The following is a 21,534-nucleotide window of genomic DNA, read 5'->3' as shown; positions in this document are numbered from 1 at the left end:
ATGAAAGAGTTGTACACTTCAAAAAACATTGAAAAGTTGACTGATAGAAAATCCTATCAAACTCATTAGACAAGTTTCTGCCTTTCAACATGCTTCTTACCATGTTCATAATTGTCATGTTCTTTCTCTTTGCTACACCATTTTGTTGCGGTGTGTACCTGGTTGCAAATTGTCTTCTGATGCCATGTTGTTTGCAGGAATCAAAGAATGCCTTTGAATCATATTCCCCACCACGATTTGACTTGAATACCTTGATTTGTCGATCACTTTGGTTCTCTACTAAGGATTTGAATTCTTTGAACTTTGCAAAATTTTTAGACTTCTGCTTCAAGAAGTAAACCCAAGTCTTTCTGTTGTAGTCATCAATGAAAGTGAGGAAGTAACAACTTCCACCAATCAACTGTGTCCTCATAGGTCCACACAAGTCTGTATGCACTAGCTCAAGAGGTTGATTTGCTCTGTATGAAACTCCCTTTGGAAAACTTTCACGGTGTTTCTTTCCCAAAATGCAACACTCACAATTACTAGCAGGTTCTTTGATGGGAGGTAATCCTCTGACCCTCTGTTTCTGCTGCAATAATCTTAAACCAGAAAAGTGCAAGTGTTCAAATCAAAAGTGCCATAACCAATAATCATCAGAGTATGCATCTATAAAAGAACTCACGTCACCATTGTAATTCATAATTAGAGGAAAGAGTCTATTCCTCATCATTTTCACCTTTTCTCTCAGCTGCTTTCTTGGGGGCTTGTTATATATAACACATTCTTGACCTTGAAAGATAACTCTCTAACCTTTCTGTGTCAATTGACCAACACTTATCAAATTATGTTTGAGACTAGGAACATAATATACCTTTGAGATTGTCTTCGGCTCTGCCTGCTTGGTCAGAATGTTGACCACTCCTTTTCCTTCTACTTCCATAGTCTTGTCAATCCCCAACTTTACCTCTCTTTTCACAGATTGATCGAAATTTGCAACCAAATCCTTGTTTCCGATCATGTGGTTATTGAAACCACTGTTTAACAACCAAACACTAGCAGAAGGTTTATGCATGGTATGGAAATCTAGGAACATGGAGTTAGTACTCTCTGTAGTGACATTAACTCTCTCGTTCCCTTGATCAGATATCTTCTTCCTACAAACAGACCAAATTTATTGCAGTAATAACATCTCATCTTTGATTTGTCAACTCTTTGATTATTGTTGAAGCTTCTGTACTTGTTTCCACTTTCATGTTCATGCTCTTCTCGGCCATCTCTCTGACCACCATATCTTCCGCTTCGTCCTCTGCCTCTCGTTCTACTTCTGCATCGACCTATGTCTCTTGAAATAGAAACTTGACTTTTGAAAGCAGTCTCTAAAGTGGAATCCTTATTTCTGTCTATCCTTACCTCATGCGATAGAAGTAATCCCATCATCTCATCAATTGTTAATGATGTCAAATCCTTGGCTTCTTCTATGGTTGCTACCACAACATTAAATTTGGTAGACAAAGATCTGAGGACCTTCTCAACCACTGTTTGATGTTTAATTTCTTCACCCTAAATCTTTAACTGATTTAGGACAATTATAACCCGATTCATGAAAGAATCGATGTCCTCCGTCTCTTTCATCTATAGAATTTCAAAATATCTCCTAGTATTTTACAACTTAACAATATTGACTTTGGTCATACATGTGTATTTTGTCGCCAAAGTATCCCATGCTACTTTCACTGAAGATGTGATCATTATCCTCTGGAACACTACTCGCTCCACTCCCAGGTGGATAAGCTGCAATGATTGTGCATTCTTCTTCTTGTATTTCTTCCATTTTTCCTTCTTTGTATTACTGAGAGCTTGTTCTTTTGCTTCATCCTTAAGTTCTGAAAACTCAAACTGGACATAATCTAAGACATCATGTGCCAACAACGTGGTCACCATCTTAATGGTCCACACATCATAATCTTTCCCTGTAAATGATGGGAACTGGGGCTAGAAATTTGAGAAAGCCATCTTTCTCCAAAAATTTTTGTTTTGAAAAAACCCTAAATTTCTCCTTTGTAAAACTCTTTTTCAAAAAAAAAAACACCCTTTCAATAAAAACCCTAAATTATTTTACTTTATAAAAATAAATAAAAATAAAAACTTTTTCAAAAATCTTTTCGAAAAACTCTTCATATTATTTTTATATATAAAAGATTTTTTTTTAAGGAATCTTTATATATTAAAAACAACAAAAGCAAACTTTATTGTCACTAGCTCTCGTTTTAATATAAGCTTCCCACTCAAAAAGTCATTGGACTTTGTTTAGAGAATTAGCTTTTAAACGCGTTATACAAACTACCTTAAGCTTTTATGATGCTAAACCTCCTCTCATGATGAGGCCGTGCGTTTAACGCCTTTTACGATGACTAAATCTTACGTTACCTCTAACGCCACACAAACCAGCCTTATAGCGTTATGTGTATAGCCATAGGATGCGCTAATGCTCAAACCACGAGAAAAAAACAGATTTTTCCTCTCACAGGGACCTGTAAATCCCTTCTTATTCACTCTGATATCAATTTGTTTGCTGGAAAAGCTGAGGAGACAAAGCATGAATTCACAAATAAAACACGAGCTATTTCTCTTCTATTGATCACACAAAACATGAGACTTACAATGAACCCAATGAAGGGTACGAACTTGGTGAAAGGTATTTATCATTTTCCAACTAGCTACTCGCGTTGACATGCAACCACACACTCAAAGTCTTTTATCACTTAACTCAACTTGAATCAACACTCAAATACTCAATCACACAATCACTCAGTGCACTGACTCTCTATGTTTAGCCAACTCCACAGGCAGGAATAATTATTTTATTTTAATATCTATTAACCATCATACACTGAAAATGGTCCCGCTTATAATGAGGGTTGATTTTTCTTCCTCAATTTTATATTATATGTTGAATAGTTATCTTAATTCCTATGATTTAGGAAATAATTTCCTTTTTAGTTACTGCAAGTTTTCATATTGTAATTAGTCCATTTATAACATTTATGAAAGAGTTGTACACTTCAAAAAACATTGAAAAGTTGACTGATAGAAAATCCTACCAAACTGTTTATTTGTTCAAAGTTTGGAAACTCATTTTTCCCTATTTCCCATGATATTGATAATTGTGCAATAAATTACCAGAAATAATTATATATAACAATAAATATTATATTTAACAAAAAAACAGGTTTACAAAAAGCAGGTTTCACTTGTTTTATTACTTTATGGTCTATTCAAGGAATAAGCATCCTCGCTCGTTTCATTTGTTTTATTACTTGACCATCTATGTGGTTGCCCCTTATGGTTTGGTCACACCAGATTCACTGCAAAAGGAGTACGAAAGTTGTGCTTTCCATCGCTCCACATGCGTGTACCGAAAACATATCTTTTGGTGGCAACCTTGGTTTCTCTAAAAACTAAATTGAAAGATACCTTCTTGGTAGTTTTAGAGAATTGAAGAATTTGTGGGGAAACCTTCACACTCAGACCTGGTGGTGCACCAATGGTAACCTTGTAAGTCAGTGCGAGATCAGGACTAATGTTTGTGATGCTTCTGCTTATGTTTGTACTCCCATTCACAATATTTAACTTTGAAATGGCTATACTTGGATAGTTCATGTTACTGATCAGGTCCACCTTCGCACCGGATGGACACCTATAGATTTTATTCGCAACAATGAGCTTGATATTCTCAGATTCTGGACCGTAATTACACAGAAAGTGGAAGTAATCAGATTGATGTTTCATATACAAGTCCTGGATGCAGAGCTCCGATTGGATTTACTACTCATGCTCCAAAATCAAATGGCATCCCAGCGATATCTGATGCATTAGTAAAAAAAATTCCCATATTGTTCCTTACAATGGCTGCCATATACATTAGAGTGCAGTTGTCAGAAAAAGAGGCAGTTGTGAAATAGGAATTTTCGTGACAGAGGACATATGGGCTGACATTCAAATAATTAAATACCCATTACCATTAACATTGACTACAATCACTAGTTGAACTAATTCAATACTCGACTTCAAGGATGGCCCTGAACTAACCTTAGGAAAAATCTTGCTTTAAGGGATTGCGCATTTCAAAGTACTAAATTCAATTTAGGAATCATTGGAATTATAAATATCCAATATTTCAGAATAATGGGAAAAAAGGATCTCCGGGCTTTGGTCAATGTGATATTTGCATTATTACATGACGCATTTCAAGAATAAAACTTGATCATAAGTAACTGTTGTCATCAGGTCTAATTTGATAGTAGAGGGGCTCCAAGTAGGATTCATAGATTTTAAAAATGCAGCAGCTCCGCTAACATGAGGAATTGCTACGGATGTTCCGGACATCATGTAAAATGTGGTAGACATCGTCTCTGAAAAAACTATCTATAAATGTATTGGGAGGATCCCATGCAGCAATGATGTTCAGACCTGGTGTACTGATGTCTAGATGCAAATATCAATTGAAAGATTCAGGTTGTGATGATCTCTCATAATTTGCTTCTGAAAGTTAATTAAGCTCTAAATTGGCCACTACTTACCTTGAGATTGTTCTTGGTGAAAAAGATGCAACAACAGGAGTCGGCTTCTCATTTGCAACCACCGTGGATGGAGTAATTGTTGCAGCGGGATTTCTATAATGACAAGGCTTGGAAGGTTATCAACAGCCACACTGTAATTGGATGAGCCAAATGAATCAATATAAACATCTGAAAAGGGCAAGAATTGTGGGCGAATGCACCTGGTTGAGTTTAGGTAAGAAAATATCTCTGTTGCAGATGATTTACTTATTGCAGTCCCTACAAAGGTACCGTACTCAATGCTTTAGATAGTTGTAAGTCGTCCACGACAATCATGCCTACGGCTCCAGTGCACTCCTCAATTTTGTTAGAAAAATTTTACGAGGGCAAAGGAACTCAGAAATCAGTTGCAAAGAGTAGGCAAGGTCAATTTCAGTTGTGGAAAGGTAAATCTTTAAGTTGCGAGAGGATATAGCAACCACAGAGGCACTTAGTTAAAACACAGAGTTCACTCACGGAAAAATAGAGTAAAATAAAATAGGTTGCAAAAATTTACTTGTGTAATGTTAAAAACGTAACACAACTAAACACACTTTATATTATATGTCAAAACATAAAGAAATTACATTCGCGTGATAAATGGAGGCTGTAAGGCCAAGTGAAAAACACAACAAACTTACTGCGATTTACGCATTACTAGGTTGTAGAGTAAACTTTTGTAAAGCTCCGTAAAACTAGTTTTCACATGCCCACCAAAATTTCTTCCACGATTTTCTCCTCACTACCTCATAGACTCTCACTCCCTAACTTTCCCAACATGCCCAACATTACAAATAACTTTCACTTGCATATCTACCCTAACATACGAATTTCACATTAATTATGTGACAAACAAAATATTTAATACACAACATGGGTGATTTTACATAGTAAATGATTTTCTGAACTTGCAAGTGTTGTGGAGTGTGGGCAACAATCGCGGAATGAATGTTTGCCGATATCTATTTATTAAACTTCATTAAATTCATTAATTTTTGCGATGTGTTGCGGAATGGTCCACTCTGAACTTTTGTTCTAACTCCTATCCTTCTGCCTATCAAACAAAATTGCAACCATGTAGTGGTTGACTGGGCATGCTGGTTGTCAGTGTGTTTAAGGTGATGGTTGGCATTAATATTTCCAACACTACCCCTAATTAACAACTGCTACCATTGACAATTCCCAAACAATCTTTGGGATAAACAAAAATTTCACGTGCCAATGGCTTTGTGAAAATATCAGCAAACTGTTCCTGTGACCTGGAGTGCTCCAACACAATTTCATCATAACCCTCTGATAACATGATATTTAGCATCAATATGCTTGGTCCTCTTGTGAAAGACGAATTATTTGAAAATGCAATTGCCGATGTGTTGTCACAAAAAATAGTTGGCGCTCCCTCTTCGTCGCGGCGAAGATCCCTCAACATCCTTCTCATCCAAACTTCCTGACATGCTGCTATTGTTGCAACGACATATTCAGCTTTTGTTGTTGACAATGAAACTATCGGCTGCTTCTTGGAGGCTCAAGAAATGGCTCCAGAACCCAAATGAAAAACATATCCTGACATGCTCTTTTTGTCATTGACACTTCCTACCCAATCACTGTCAGTGTAACCAACCAGCCTGAAATCACTTGTTGCAGTGTACAAAACACCATACTGTTTTGTCCCATTGACATACCTTAGAATTATTTTCGTTGCTTGCCAATGTGTCTCCTTGGGTGTCTCCATGAACCTCGACACTAAGATCATTGCATATATTATATCCAGCCTAGAGGCGATCAAATACATCAGGCTGCCTATCATACTTTTGTATAATGTCGGATTGACATTGTTGTTGTAATCTTCTTTGATCAACTTCAACCCCATGACAGTTGGAGTTGGTGTGGGCTTGCTGTTTGCATATTGAATCTCTCCAAAATATCTGCCACATACTTTGCTTGAGAGATAAAAATGCCATTTTATGTTTTCTTTACTTCTATGCCCAAAAAATATGCTAACAACCCCAAGTCAGTTGTTTCAAGTTCATTCTTCATGACTTGTTTGAAATCAACGACGAGGAAATCATCATTGCTTGTAAAAATTAAATCATCTACATATAAGACAATAATGACAATCTTACCATCATTCTCTTTGATGTAGAGGGTACGCTCTCCGTCACACTTGTCAAAACCATTGTCCAACAAGTAGGCATCTATCCTGCTGTACCATGCACGTGGTGCTTGCTTCAGCCCATAAAGAGATTTCCTCAATCGATACACTTTGTCTTCTTAGCCTTCTACCTCATAACCAGGTGGTTGCGCAACGTACACTTCCGCTTTCAGCACTCCATTCAAGAATGCCAACTTTACGTCCATTTGATATACTTTCCATTTATGTTGCGCGGAAATTGCCACAACTGTACGCATTGTCTCCATCCTCGCAATTGGCTCAAACGTCTCTGAATAATCTCTTTGATGCTGCTACTTGTATCTTTTGTCAACTAGCCTCACTTTATGCCTTTCAATCTTGCCGTCGACATTGCTCTTGGTCTTATAGACCCACTTCACTCCAATGACTTCTTTTCCTTGCGGAAGGTTCACTAACTCCCATGTGTCGTTCCTTTCTATTGCTTCTATTTTTTCCTCCATTGCCATAACTCATTTTTCTTCTTTGATTGCATCTTCAAAATGGATTTGGTCCTCTACATGAAAAAATAATGCAAATAAGGAATTCAGACCAATGACGTTATCAACCTCATCATGCTCATAGATATTATTTAAATTTCTGAATTTTGATCTTCTTATGCTTGCTGAAGATGGGCTTGACATGTCACTTGGTGTTGCGCTTTGCGGTGTGCTTGGAGAATCACTTGCTTGACTGCGTGATGTTTTCCTATTATTTGTTGATGGTGTTGTTTGCTGCCTATTTTGTTGAGCTTGAATAGGAGTAGAGGGAGTCATTGTTGAGTAATTGCTTGCTGCTGTAAATTCCTCTTTGTCCTCATGTGGTATACATGCTTTCACATTGACTGTCTTCTCTAAACTTCAATCCTATGCTTCCTTTTCTATGAATTGCACATCTCTGTTGATATGACCTTCTTGGTTGATAGATTTTAGAGCTTGTATGCTTTGGATTCATAACTGTATAAAACAAATATACATTTCTCCCCCTTGTTGTCCAACTTATTCTTCAACTCATCTGGGACATGTGCATATGCCACACAAGCAATGACTTTCATGTTAGTGAAACTATGCTTTCTTCCACTCCATGCTTCTTCAAGAATCACGTTCTGTACGCTTTTGGTTGGACATCTATTCAAGATATATGTTGCGCAAGCAACATCTCCAACCCAATAATCATTTGGAAAATGCTTTTCCTTCAACATACTCTTTTCCATTTCCATAATGGTCATATTCTTCCTTTCCGCCACACCATTTTGCTGATGTGTATACCTTGTTGTAAATTTCTTGTGAATTCCATGCTCCCTGCAAAATTGAAGGAAGTCATTTGAGATGTATTCACCACCTCTGTCCGTCTAGAGGAATTTGATGTAGTGTCCTCTTTTCTTCTCAACAAGAGCTTTGTTTTGGAGAAATCGCTCAAACACTTCACTTTTCTGTTTTAGGAGATAGACCCATGTCTTCCTTGTGTAGTCATCTATGAAGGTCAATACATAGTGGCTGCCACCAATTGATGGTGTTTGCATTGGTCGACATAAATCTGAGTGGAAAATCTCCAAAGGTGCCTTTGCCCTTAGTGACTTTCCTACTGGAAATGTCTCTCTATGTTGTTTGCCCAAGATACATCCTTCACATAGGCTGTTCGGTTTTTCTATGAGTGGTAACCCTTTCACCATGCCTTTTCTATGCAGGAAATTCAAACCTCCAAAGTTGAGATGTCCAAATCTCAAATGCCGTAACCAATTTTCGTCTTTTACCTCTACTTGATAGTTCACTTGTGTGACAACTGCATCTTTTCTTCCATCCTCTTGTGAGTTCATTTATAGTTGTGATTATGCACCTTCTTCCTTCAAATCTGATCTTATCTTTAGGGGAAACATTCTATTGTTTGTCATCTAAACCTTTGCAATCATATGTTTGCTTGGAGGCCTATCCAAAATTGTGCACTCATCATTTCTGAAGAAGACATTGTAGCCCTTTTGCATGAGTTTTCCAATGCTTATGAGGTTATGTGTTAGACCAAGGACAAGGTAAACATCTGAGTTGTACTTCTTCTCTCCCGTCTTTGTTAGGATATTAACTCTTCCTCTTCCCATGACAGAGACTTTGCTATCAGTCCCTAATGTCACTTCAGATTTCACACTTTCATCTAGATTGGAAAACATTTCTATGTTCCCTGACATGTGGTTTCTACACCCTGAATCTAGATACCATATATCACTTTCTTTTTCTCGTGCTACATTACAAGATCAAAAAATCCTATCATGGTTCTGATTTTCTTTTGTGAAATTTACACTTGGTTTGTTACTAATGTCATACTGCTTCTTTCTACATTCATTTGCATAATGACCATACTTCTTACAGTAATGACATTGAACTTGAGATTTATCATACCTCTGGCCTTGTGCTTGATTTTGGCTTGGGCCTTCACTTGGATTTTTATTGCTGCCCCTTCCACTTGTGCTTGAAGGGCTGCTTCTTCCACCACTGTGTGGGCTTCTTCCTCTTCCTCTAACATATGATCTTCCTCTGCCTCGACCTTGGCCAAATGAGACTTATGTCTTGAAGGCATGCTCCAATGAGGAGCTTGCTGCTCTATTCAATCTATATTCATGAAAAATTAGTGATGCATTAAGGTCATCCACTGAGAAATATGAGAGATCCTTTGTCTCTTCTATGGCCACAACAATGGCCTCAAACCTTGTTGGCAAACTTCTCAAAGCTTTCTCAACTATTCTTCTTTCCTCAAGTGTCTCACCATGAAATCTGATTTGAGTAACCAACCCACTTACATGTGTAAAAAACGAGTCTATATTCTCAGACTCTTTCATGCGAAGTGTTTCAAAATATCTTCTCAACATTTGTATTTTTGTTGTCTTGACGTTTTCCATGCCTTGGTAGGCTGTCTGGAGGGTGTTCCATGTTTTCTTGGACTTCGTTGCTGCTGCAACCCTTGGAAAAATACTTTCATGAACTACTTGGAAAATATACAACAAGGCTTTTGAAGGTTCTGGAAAACCATTCTCCACCAAATCACAAATGTTTTTAGACGAAAATAGGGCCTTCATTGTAATAGCCCAATAATAATAATTTTTTCCATTAAATTAATGTATTTGAGGATTAGTAAAGCTTTTGCTTGATGTTGCCATTTCTGAGTGTAAAAAACTTTCTACCTGCTGGTAAATATGCTAAAAACAATCTTAGCTCAAAACAATTCTTAGTGCTAGTAAAAACATTTGTTTTTACACTAACAATATTTAACCCGCTTCGATACCATGTTAGAAAATTTTTACGAGGGCAAATTGTTTTTACACGCCATGTTAGAAAAATTTTACGGGGGCAAAGGGACTCAGAAATCAATTGCGAAAGAGTAGGGAAGGTCAACTCTTAATTAAAACACAGAGTTCACTCACAGCAAAACAGAGTAAAATAAAAAAGGTTGCTGAAATTCACTTCTGTAAAGTTAAAAACATAACGAAACTGAGTACACTTTATATTATATGTCAAAACATAAAGAAGTTATATTCTCGTGATAAATGGAGGCTGCATCTCCAAGTGAAAAACACAATGCATTACTGGGTTGTGGAGTAAACTTTTGTAAAACTAGTTTTCATGCTCCCACAAAAATTTCCTCCAGATTTCTCCTCACTACTTCATAGACTCTCACTCCCTAACTTTCCCAACATGCCCAACATTACAAATGACTTTCACTTGCATATTTATCCTAACATACGAATTTCACATTAATTACATGACAGACAAAATATTTAATACGCAACATAAACGATTTTACATAGTAAATGATTCTCTGAATTTGCAAGTGTTATGGAGTGTGGAATGAATGTTTGCCCATATCTGTTTATTAAACTTCATTAAATGCTTTAACTTCTATGATGTGTTGCAAAATGGTCTGCTTTGAACTTCTATTTTCACTCCAGTCCTTCTACCTCTCAAACAAAATCGCAACCATGCAGTGGTTGACTGAACAAGTATGTTGGTTGTTAGTGTGTTTAAAGCCATGGTTGACATTAATATTTCCAACAGACATGCAATGGTTGAATGGACAAGTATGTTGGTTGTTAGCGTGTTTAAAGTTGTGGTTGGAATTAATATTTCCAACAGATTTCTAATTCCATCTATCCCCTCGATGTAGCTGTGTCATTTGCAATACAGACTACAATCTTTCCTTTTGTTTTGTTTGCATCTAAGCACTCTGGAACACAATTGCTTCACAATACCTTCCTTTGAATTTCCCTCTTCATGAAAAATATAATTATAAAATTCCTACATTGCATACTTTAATTTCCCCAAGTTAAATCTGTGTTGGAAAGTTACCTTGCGGCCACTGGGTCAAACGGTCGGTCACATGACTCAGCAGGTATGCTTCCTCCATACACGAGTGGGTGCATGGCTGATTGGATGAGATTCGAAAAGGTGATGCCCTTACCCTAAATGCACAGTATAAATCTTCAAAGCCAAATCCAAAAATACTGGATCTACAAATCATGAAAAATGTTAACTAATTTATATGGATTTAACAACAGGTTTTTTTATAGATCTAATCCACATCTATTTGATCATCAGAATTGTTTTGGTAATTCGAGAGAGCGACAAAACTACATTTTATTGCCCCTTTAGTCGACTTCTTTATAAAATAGTCTTTATTACTATTAGGAACAGGCATGAAATTATCACTATAAAAACAGGGCATGCTCTTGAATGGCAGAATCTATTAGTAAAGCTGTGAAGAAATGAAATTATTAATTGTTGTGTAAAGTGAAAAAACATTATACTATTGTGTTTGTTTTCCCTTGTTCTCAGCTGAATAAGCTTACCGTTGCCTAACACAATGTTTGACTGGAAATCCCTGTCAATTGAGGTCGCTACGACTGTAAAAATCCATGGCGCAACATTAACCTCTGTTTGGGAATCTGGTCCCTCGTTTCCCACAGAGGATACAATCAGAATTCGTTTCTGAGTAGCATGAAATGATGCTACGGCAATTGGATCGTTCACAAAATCGGCCTGATTTCCTCCAATTGAGATGGATATAATATCCACTCCATCTTTAACTGCATCGTCAAAGGCAGCGAAAATCTGTACACCTGGACACCCATAGTCCACCCCACAAACCCTATACATGGCAATTCTAGTAGAGAAACTAGCAGGTCCACCTTGTAAGGAACTTTGGACACCACATATCTCCACAATGGTATGATATTGTCCACTTTGGGCCTAAGCCCTCATGGATTTGTTTTTGGGCTTTACCCCAAAAGGCCTCATACAATTGGAGATATTTGTCCATCCTTATATACCCATGATCCTCCCCACTTCTAGTCAATGTGGGACTTTGGTCGTATACCCAACAATCCTCCCCTCGAGCAAAGGACCATCAAGCCTCCCCTCGAATGATTATCCATCCGTCCACTCTCTACCAACCCGGATTCTCCGCTCCAATGCGTTGGAAGCACACGCCTTACATGGAACACCTCCTGTCTTGAGAGCTTGCTCTAACCGAGCTCATCCACAGATCCCATCGTGATATTACCGGGGCCCACCACCTTTGTTCGGCATTCCAAGGATTCATCCACTTGGCTAACTTCGAACCTTGGCTCTGATACCACTTGTAAGGAACTCTGGACACCACATATCTCCACAATGGTATGATATTGTCCACTTTGGGCCTAAGCCCTCATGGATTTGTTTTTGGGCTTTACCCCAAAAGGCCTCATACCAATGGAGATATTTGTCCATCCTTATATACCCATGATCCTCCCCACTTCTAGTCAATGTGGGACTTTGGTCGTATACCCAACAATCCTCCCCTCGAACAAAGGACCATCGAGCCTCCCCTCGAACGATTATCCATCCGTCCACTCTCTACCAACCAAGATTCTCTGCTCTAATGCGTTGGAAGCACACGCCTTACATGGAACACCTCCTGTCTCGAGAGCTTGCTCTAACCAAGCTCATCCACGGATCCCATCGTGATATTACCGAGGCCCGCCACCTTTGTTCGGCATTCCGAGGATTGATCCACTTGGCTAACTTCGAACCTTGGCTCCGATACCACTTGTAAGGACTCCAGACACCACATATCTCCACAATGGTATGATATTGTCCACTTTGGGCCTAAGCCCTCATGGATTTGTTTTTGGGCTTTACCCCAAAAGGCCTCATACCAATGGAGATATTTGTCCATCCTTATATACCCATGATCCTCCCCACTTCTAGTCAATGTGAGACTTTGGTCATATACCCAACACACCTCTAGCGAGACCATTATAGTTTGCATTATCCACAAAGTTGCCAGCTGCGGTGGAAGCTATAAATGTGCCATGGCGCTCATAATCTCTTGCAGTCCTTGTTTGTGGCAATATTGATTTCGGTTTAATGCTTGTCACTAAATCATCGTCCTCTCCACCTGAGTAATATCTTGCCCCAATTATTTTACTGTTAAGACAACAATACTATTTTAACTGTAAGTCAAACAAGAATAGAAACAATCAACGAACTTATTTCAATTGATTATTAATAATTATAATTATTATTTTTTTAATTTTTATTTTTAAATATTTTTTAATTTTATGTAATTTGATTCAGTCAAAATCTTTAACATAATATTATATTACATTTCTTCCATAATAGAAAGTGCTTTTAGGATAAGCATATTACTCTTAACATATTTTTAAATGTCACTTTTTTAAATTTAAATATTACATCTCTATCATATTAGAGAGTGTTTTTTAGGACAAGCATATTACTCTTAACATATTTCAAAATTTCATTTCTTTAAATTTAATTAGATTGAGGATTTTAGAATTTTTTTAAATTATGCTTTCAAATTTGGTTTTCTCACTTGAATGAGAGGAAAAAAAGAAAAAGAAAAATACATAAATAAATAAATAATTAAATTGACCCTACACATATTTCAACCCTGGCTGCAATTTTCTTTCCATCTGTATTTTTTTTTTAGAAAATCAGAATGGTAATGTTTGATTTTTTTTTAGGGTGGAAATGGATTCAACAACATCAAAAACCTAGGCACCCAAAATCCTGAAATTTGATAGCTATAACTCAGATTTAAAAAAAAATTGTGACAAATTTTATCATAATCTTACAAAAAAAATTCCATTATTTTCCAAACAAATTAATGGGTTTTTTACAATACACTTTTCAGAATTCATAAATATAAAATAAGAAAATCAATCTCTTTATAATTTTTTTTATTTATTTTTATATAAATTTAAAATAAATAAACATGCTCGTTATTACACTAATTCTAAAATAGTCCAATTTCAAATATTTCTCCCCAACTCTACAATCAAAACTGAACTTAACCAAATGGAGTTTCAAAAGACTAATATACATGTATCTAGAAACACTATTATGACATTAGTGCCAGAAGATTTCGGTTCTCTGTAAGAAGAGCCTGCCATGTCCAAGTCTTTTTCTAAGTATTCCCATGAGTGAGTTGTATGAAGGTTTAACACTGGATCAGGGAACACTGATAATACTCCTGCTTTCCTGCTAAATCGTGGGAATTTATATATCAGAATAGGAACCTGGGGGCTTACTCATTAAGAAAAACAGTCGTTAATGAAACGTACCAGCTAATGTAGTCGCTTGTTCTTTGGATAATAGAGCTGTGAATCCACTGAAAGAAGAAGTATAGCTACGTACCAGAGATTGCTCTGCGTGTCTCAAACTGCAAAAGTTCAAATACCTGGCCCACACATAAATATAATAAAATGAAAATCAATTTCTCCTGATGATGGGTCAACTGGAAACGTCTATTATTCTAATAATAATAAAACTACATTTCAATTAAAAATGAATATCGTAGATAAAACTCAAGACATAAATTTGCAAATATAAAATCAATTAATAGCCACACCTGTGAAATTCTGAAATTTGAATATTTCATAATTTCATACCTTTTGAGAACAGACGAAACAACCTACAGATGACTGGTTATAATCTCTTGTCTATTATTGTAGAGTAATCTCCCCATGTATACAATGTGCACCTGCATGCAGATCAGTGAAATTAGTGACATTAAAACTGAGTAATCTTGTAGCGAAATTAGAATTAGTTTGAAGAAATTAAGAGTCCGCACCTTTCCATCGTCAGTAATGGCGAGGCCAAATAGTAGAGTGCATAGAAAAACCAATGCAAAATAAAGCTTGAACCCATCACTAATTTCTCACTACTATCCACTTCAGTCTACTCAATCTGAACGGTCTGTTGTAATACTTTGGTGGAGGGTGGAGCTTTATTTAATCTGACAAGCAGAGTGAGTGGTGTCTGTAGTGGATCTGACGATGGCGACTTACGATTTAGATTTGTGCAAGTCCTTGCAGCGCCAATGTTGAATGAACGTGCTTATCATGTTAAAAAAAAGTCGCAATTGCATCATAAACTTGAGAATGCACGAAAGGCGGAGAATAAATTACACAAAAAGTTGCATTGCAAGCTGCATCCAAGCTTCTTTGTGGAGTATGTCTACATGTTTACTGTTTGCTTTTGTTTTATTGGTTCGTACTTGAACAGTGGAGTCCAATATCTCTCCCGATGGGACAAATTCTCTCTTCTCGTGTTGATTTCTTTAGTGGGCTCTCAATCATTTGTTCCTCAACTTCTAGTTGCTACACCTTGATAGGACTCCACCCATCCCTATTAATGCATTGATGCTAGTTTCGCCCACCAATGTTGTAATCAATGGCACATGATCATTTAGTGTACTACATAGTTAGGTATGGTGAGTTAAAATTATCTCTCAATACAAGTTTTCATATATTTTTAGTCCGTAATATAAATTCTTTTTGTTCAGGTATAATGGTAGTGTTCTTTTAATGTTTTTATAAATTGTGGTGACATTGGGTGAATATATGTTCCCAGCATCATGTGTCAAATTGGATTTTGATTAAATGTTTATTTCATTATCTTATTTTGTTCTGTTATTTGAAATATATAAATGTGTATGCAAGTTCCTTCATTTTCTCAATTCTCTGCTCTTCTCCCTTCACATCATTCAACCACCAATTATCCACTTGTTGATGGTACTAAAATTGCCAACATTCAGGGGATCTCCCCGATATCAAGTCCCAATTATACCTCACACCATTTGGTGTAGGAGTCACCTCCGGTGAAAAGACGTGGTTGTTGAATCCTTAAAGATTTGACTTTCTATCTGCAAGAGAGAGGGACGTAATGGTACCTTTGAAAATCAATAAGGTGTGCTTGCTAATGTTCAGTTGTAAATGTGTCAAGGTTCTTCTACCCTGAAGAGAGGAGAAAAGTGAGCCTCCAAGAGAGAGGTAGTAGTACCACCTAAGAAGAGACACACATGATCCGGAAGGATTCGTCTAACATCTAGCGGAATAATCCACAAAGGATGCGAAAATCATTACAACCAACAAATGAAGAAAGGTTTTTCTAATATTCTGCAGAATAGTCCACAAGGATGGGACAACTATAACAACCATTACAACACATTCTCAATAAGATAAGTACTAAACAACTAAAATAGTTCAACTATCTTAGCACATGTGAAAGAAAACATGAAGTACACACATCCATAGAATAGTCTTATAAACATTAATAATCCATGTAGGAAGAATGTGTTGGCCTTGAAGGCTTGTGTTATTAAGTAAAAGTTCCAAGACATGTGTTTACAATGTACATTGCTAGCTCCAATAGTGAAGTATTGGAACAACTCCTTGTTCCCCAAAGAACTAACTTATCTCTCTAATTATTTTCTTAATTCATTAGCTTGTGTGTTCAGTTACAAGTGTGTCTTTCAACAAGCTTTCCTCCTTCATCTCTTTCTCCATCATCTTTCTATGTTTGATAGGATACCTATATCTACAATTCATTCATGATGAGACAACATTTGTATCAAAACCTCCTAGTTTAAGATAATTCATTTTGATCCATTAACTGAGCCGAAACAAGGTGACAGGTTGGGAGAGAGGGCTCAGTTACTACGCAGTGCACAGTTCCAACAATCATGGGTGAGGCTTGAGCTTTGAGACTCCGAAGTGTGTAGTTCAGGAAAGACTGAAGGACAAGACTACGTAATTTTGAGAGCCAGTGGGACACACTAAGTGGATGAGCTTGAGAGAACAAACTGTGTAGCTTTGGGAGGAATAGGAGGTAGGGCTACTATACAATTGTGCAGTTCAGAGGCTAAGGGATGAGCTTGAGGCTTGTGATTGCATAGTGCATAGTGAAATTCGAGTTGGGAGGAATGATTGTGTAATTCTAGAGGCCAAGGCCGAAGCTTGACCAAAGTAACTACGCAATGCAATAGTCCTGGGAGGCGGGAACTACACATTGCGCAATGTCCAGGGGAAAGGTCTCAACCAGAGGGTTGGAACTATGTAATGCGCAGTTCAGTGAGGTTGGGTGATGCCAAGTTCCTTAGTCGGGAAGCCTTCTAAAAAATGGAAAAGTGTAAGATGATCGGTTACACTGATATGAACGGTGAGAAGATCGACTGTGATCTCACACTTAGAAACTTGATGACACAACAACATAGATAACCCAAGACACAAGAACAATGTATTTCCCTCTTTGTGACCACTTTATCACCATTATGACAAGTGCGACACTTAAGATAGACTTTGGGACGACCATGACGACACTTGTGCGACAATGCTAAAAATTTGTGAATGGAGCGTGACAGATGCTTACATAGTTAGAAAAACTCATATACACATAGATAGGCCCTTGAAACCATCAGAATATGATTTTACTCATTGTGTGACTGTGAAATATTGCTGAAATTCGACAGTTAACCCAACTTGCAAAATGGATCAAACTACTTCAAGAAATCTCATGAAATGATTTTCGGTGTTTGTGACAATAGTATGCAAGACCAAGGAAGGCTCCGAAATTGAGTGCAAGACAAAATTTTGTAGGGTGTTGTAGCAACTAAAACACTTAGCCACACACTGGTAGAATTACAACTTCTCTATCTTGGTTAACTTCTTTTGTGCAGGGCCTTAGTTCTTCATGGAGTATTGATTCATTGTGAAGGTTACTTTGGTCTTCCCACTTATCCCATAAATAGACATAGTCCCCTTTATGCCTTCTTGGTTGAACACAACATCAGGTTCAACGATATCATAATGTTTCGAGTTGGGAAGGGTAGTGTATCTCATGAGCTTAACATTTTCATAGTATATTTTTTCATCTCTAGTGTTTCTCTGTTGCCTGCAGGCCTAGATAGTACCCTAGTGGAGTCATGCAGGAACACAAACATTTCTCTGTGGCCAGCGAGCATTTACAGTACCTTGACGGAGTTGCATGCTTCACCTCTCTGTGGAGGAAGCATTTCTCTTATTTTGCGTTTATTTATTTATTTTAAAGAGGATTGTGCATCGACACTTATTTATTTTGTGGCGGAAGAGGGATCCCGACTTATTGAGAGAAGAAGAGGTTGTTCCTTCAGAGAATCATATAGAGACCTATGATTTAGGTTTCTTCATTTAGATTTTTTCCTCTTCTCCTCTTCTACTGATTGGATAAGAATCAAAACACTGAAACACAAAACCGATTATGAGCATAAGGTTTCTCGAATAGAAGTAGGTTCATGGTTGGAACAAAACTCTCCTTACAGACAGATTGTATTTTCTGTCGGAACTTCATTGGCCAAAAGATATAACCAGCACAAGGAAGATGGAAAAAAGGTTAGCCAAATGTTGAAGTGTCACAAGAATTTTTAGAGTTTGGCCACATGCATACTAAGAATCCACAATGTGTTCATGCACAACACTTATTGACATGACGAAAACAAAACAAAATTCAAACAAACAAGAAAGAAAAGACTATGTATGTAGTGTAGGGCATAACCACAGATCTTCATTCGAAGTAGTGTTTTAATTCTTTGCCAGTGATAGGGAGATAATCAATCTTCCTGTCAAGTGATTGAAGATGATAAATGTGTTGGCCAAGATTTTCGTGGACAATGAATGGCCCATTCCACAGGGATTGAAAATTAGTGTGTCTGCCCTTGTCCTCGTGGGCTTTGTCCCACTTCAAGGCTAAGTCACCCACATTGAAGTTGTTCTTCCATGTAGACTTCTTGTCGAAGCACCTTGTGATATGATTCGGATGAAGTGAAATTTTTTCTTTTGCTTTCAACTTTTCTTCCTGTAATTTGTGAAGGGTTTCCATCCTATGTTGCATTAATAAGCATGGTTTGCCTTGGGATTCTTGCGAAAGTTTGTACGCAAACAAGTAGATGTTGGGCGGGAAGATGGCTTATTTTCCATATACTAGGAAGTAAGGGGAGGTGTTCAAAGAGGGCCTTGGTGTGACTTAGTCAACCCATAAATCATTTACCAAAGAAAAATGCCAGTTTTGTTGCTCAGAGAATATGGTCTTTTTGATGACGTGAATTAGGTTCTTATTTGTGGATTCATCAAGACCATTACCTTGCAGATAATAATTAGCTAAATGTTTCAATATAATACCATTTTCCAATGCAAAATTGTAAATTATTAATAATGAAAAGTATGATTTATTCTCAAAAACAAGTGAAGTATGAATGTTGAACCTAGAAATAATGTTTTGCTGAAGGAAATTTATGACTTCCTGATTATTCACCTGTTTGAGAGGAATGACTTCTGCCCACCACGTGAAATAATATGTAGCAGTGAGAATATAACAGTGCTACTTCAATCAATGCAGAAATGTTTCTCCAATAATATCCAAGCCCCACTGTTTAAAAGGTTATTCAATTCCAATGGGTTGCAATGGGGCGACTAACTTCTTGTTTCTATTGGCACACCTGTGAAAAATTGAACACTTGTGGGGATAAACACGAGCATCTTTGAATAATGTAGGCAAGTAAAAGTCAACCTACATGACTTTATGAATTGTTTTTTTACCCACAAAATGTCCCCTGGCTGGTCTGTTGTGGAGATCACTGAGTACTTTCTCTGAATCAAGTGCTTATAAACACCTGAGAAATACTCCATTATGGTGCTTTCTAAAAAGCACCAAATGCACCAGTTGGTAAGATAATGCTTTGAGTCTGAGTGCCATGTTTTTGCATGTGGATAGATGGGAGGGATCATTGTTGTTCTCAAGGTATTGGTGCACATCCATGTACCAAGAGTTCATGACAGTAGTGGAGGAAGATCTCTTGCCATTGTATATTTTGATTTCTTGCTCCCAACCTTAGAGATCTTTTTCTTCCTTTGCGTCCACTTCTTTTGATGTTAGTTGACATAGACCGTGGCCCTTGATTGTGTGAACTGGTTTGAATTCTAAGTCATATTCCTATAGACCAGTCATCCATTTCACTCTCCTCTCACCCAACTATTGTTGTACAAACAGTGATTTGACTACTGGGTGGGGAACATAGATAATACAATGATTTTTTAGAAGATAGGGCTGAAAATGCTTCACAACCTTGTATACTGCATAATATTGTTTTTCAAGGGTGGGATAATTGAGTTAAGGTCCTTGGATACTAGCACTGATGAAATATATAGGCCACTCACTATTTTTGTCATCCTTTTGTGTGAGAACAATGACAAGAGAAGTGTCAGAAGCAAAGGTGTAGAGAAGAAAATATGTACTGAAGTCTGGGATTATAATGTAAGTGCTTGTGCGATATCTTGTTTGATATGGGAAAACATGTCCTTTTCCCTTCTATCCCATATGTATACTACATCGTTCTTTATCATCTCCTGTATTGGTTTAACAATATGAGCATAATCGAAAATGAACTTGTGAAGGAAATTAATTTTCCCCAGAAAGGACTGCATAACTTTTTTATTCACCTTGCCAAAAAGAGAGAAAACATGGAGTAATTCCATCATCCTATTGACACACAAAAGGTCAACACAAAGTGACATATGTAGAAAACGCCAAGGTAAATCCTAATTGTGAAACCCTAGCCGCAGAGTGGATTCTCTGGTGAAATTACCTCAATAAAATGATTGTGTGAAAGAGTGGTAAGGTAGTCATTAGGGTACATTAAACCTTGGAATGATCTTATACTGTTGATTGGACAAGGATTTAGGCTAACCATGGATAAGGTTGATAATTCAACATACATTAATGTGGAGCTCTTTGGTAATGGCCATGTATGTCATGGAACACTCCAGAAACATCCCAAAAAATCAAGCCTTACGGTAATCAACTTAACAAAATTAAAATACCACATACATCACAATGCAAAGGAGTTGGACTATGTAAAAGGTTTAAGAGATACCAATCGTTGTATCAAACCGATACCCAAGCGGTGTATACACATCAAAAATTTATGCATATAACATAATCGATATTAAGACATAACAAGTTTTAATGTATATCAAATTATGATGCTTATACATATTCCATATCCACATAGAAATAAATAAAAATATATTTCAAGGCTATAACAATAATGCCGATAGTTAATGGTTTATTCATTAAACATGAAAGAGTTAATAAACCCATAACCACTTTAATCAAGAGATAATGGTGATGTGCCTATACATTTAGTATAGATAATGGTGATGTTGGTATACATTTAGTATTTCCTATTTAAGGTATAGCTCACTAGAACTAAGTGGTTAATGCTTTCATTATCAAAACAAGAGGTTGTATTTTGGTGCATAGAACTTTTTAGTTAAAAGGATTAGAATGTTACCATTAAGTGAAACCCATAACCTTTTTAATCGAGAGATAATGGTGATGTGTGTATACATTTCGTATTTCATATTTAAGGTATAGTTCACTAGAACCAAGTGGTTAATGTTTTCATTATCAAAACAAGAGGTTGTATTTT

The 21,534-nt window shown here is 37.0% G+C and overlaps 1 pseudogene; it reads right to left on the bottom strand.

Annotated features, from left to right (window-relative positions):
• Nucleotides 1-3,333: 3,333 nt before the first annotated feature.
• The window catches only part of LOC149221146 (CO(2)-response secreted protease-like), a 23,663-nt pseudogene continuing 5,462 nt past the window's right edge, over nt 3,334-21,534 (bottom strand).

This window comes from Pinus tabuliformis, chromosome Q (genome assembly GCF_031772625.1).
Source record: "Pinus tabuliformis cultivar Carrire ecotype Pingquan chromosome Q, CPIR1, whole genome shotgun sequence".
Lineage (NCBI taxonomy): Eukaryota > Viridiplantae > Streptophyta > Pinopsida > Pinales > Pinaceae > Pinus > Pinus tabuliformis.
This window is presented reverse-complemented; position numbering and strand designations above follow the sequence as displayed.